Below are 1,927 nucleotides of genomic sequence, written 5' to 3'. Positions count from 1 at the left end.
ACCAAACGGACACAAGTTTACTTCAAGAATGAACAATTTGGCATGGATGAGTTTGAAGTTCGGTGTTTAAAAAAACGGAGCAAACGGAAAGAGAAAGCGCGACCTATATTATAGCTCTATAAATGAAGCACACAGACTTAATTAGAGCCACAGAAAGACAAACATTTTGCTGAAAATGCACAATACACAATTAATTATGTATATTAACAACGATTCTGGACCAACCAAAAAAACAACTACATATGTGTATGTACAGCCACACACATATACATGTACATATATATATATATAAATACATTCAATATATATATTTATTATTTCATTTCCATTTTGTATGTTGAAGTACTGAAATAACTCAAATTAAATGAAACTAAAACTTAATAAAAAGCCTATATAGACAATAAAAAACTAATAAAATTACAACATTACTACAACGGTAACTAAAACAGATAACTAATACAAATCAAACTACATTAGTTCTGCTTCTCACAAAGAGTATTTCTTTACACTGTTTTGCTGGCGCTTGAACACACTTTCCTGTTTATCACAACAAATGGCCAAGCAAAGCGCACGACACTGACAAGGTACGCGATACAGTACGAGACCAAATGCGAAAATTGATTCATTTGAACGGCTGATTCATTCAGGAATGAAGCAAGTGACTGTCTTTATGAATGGGTAATCATGAATCACTGACTCACTAGATTCGTTCAAAAACGCACTTTCATTCCTGAATGAAACACCGCTGTGTTTGCTTTTAGATGCGCAGCGGCTGAGCTGTTACTTTATTTGGAACTATTTTCGTTGATGAAATAGAGCAAAATCAGGCAGTACTTGTTTATTGAACTGTTGTATTAAATCAATATCACATTTGCAAACTTTAATAATTAAAATCTGTCACTTTCCTTATCGCGATCTGTGGGCGCACAGAAAATGAGAGTTCTTAAGACTTAAAAGCACGTGCAAATGATAAGTTCCGTCATCTGTCATCGCGTTATAAGCGCGGAACCTGCGTGAATGAGTAGAATTATTAATAGCCGCAATCCCGTGCCGAAATTTAAAGGGATCATATGATGCGATTTCAAGTTTTCCTTTTTCTTTGGAGTGTTACAAGCTCTTGGTGCATAAAGAAGATCTGTAAAGTTGCAAAGACTAAAGTCTCAAATCCAAAGAGATATTCTTTATAAAAGTTAAGAGTCAGCCACGCCTACCTAAAACGGCTCATTCTAACACGCCCCCACATATCTACGTCACTATGTGGAAATATTAGCATAATGCCGCGTTATGAAAAAGAAGGCGTGGTTTCAGGAACAGCAGTCGTGTTGGTGCAGCCATGTCAGGGAGACGCGGTGTTTCAGTGCGAAAGCAAAGGCACTTTATTTGGCCTTCCGGAAGTAGATGCAATTAGGAAAAATTTGTGTTACAGTAACAGTGGAAGTAAATAGGGCCAATCTGAAATATATTTAAATTCACAACTAATGTTGCCATGAAAACACACACACACACACACGTCTGGTTCACTATCCTTGTAGGGACTCTCCATAGGCGTAATGGTTTTTCATACTGTACAAACTGTATTTTCTATCTCCCTACACCAACCCTACACCTAAACCTACCCCTTACAGGAAACTTTCTGCATTTTTAGATTTTCAAAAAACTTCATTCTGTGTGATTTATTAGCTTGTTTACCCGTGGGGACTTCAATTTAGGTCCCCACCATGACACGAGTCCCCATGAGTCTGTGTGTATTCAGGTTTAAGTCCCCACCAGTATAGAAAAACAGGTGTATACTAGGAATGCACCGATACCACTTTTTCCAGTACTTGCCCGATACCGATACTTTTATTTTTAGTACTTGCCGATACCGAGTACCGATACCAATATTTTTATTGCATTTGTACATTTTTTAAATATTGGGTACAGAAAC

The 1,927-nt window shown here is 36.8% G+C and overlaps 1 protein-coding gene across 1 annotated transcript in view; it reads right to left on the bottom strand.

Annotated features, from left to right (window-relative positions):
- Positions 1-713: 713 nt before the first annotated feature.
- The window catches only part of LOC107700221 (vesicle-trafficking protein SEC22b-B-like), a 20,514-nt gene continuing 19,300 nt past the window's right edge, over positions 714-1,927 (bottom strand). Inside the window, exon 7 of the transcript XR_001635532.1 lies at positions 714-730. The gene's annotated coding sequence lies outside the window, so the exon portion shown is untranslated. The remainder of the gene's footprint in view (positions 731-1,927) is intronic.

The sequence above is a fragment of the Sinocyclocheilus anshuiensis genome, unplaced genomic scaffold (genome assembly GCF_001515605.1).
Source record: "Sinocyclocheilus anshuiensis isolate Anshui unplaced genomic scaffold, SAMN03320099.WGS_v1.1 scaffold477, whole genome shotgun sequence".
NCBI classification, from domain to species: domain Eukaryota; kingdom Metazoa; phylum Chordata; class Actinopteri; order Cypriniformes; family Cyprinidae; genus Sinocyclocheilus; species Sinocyclocheilus anshuiensis.
The sequence above is the reverse complement of the archived record's forward strand: the minus strand, read 5'-3'. Positions and strand labels throughout refer to the sequence as shown.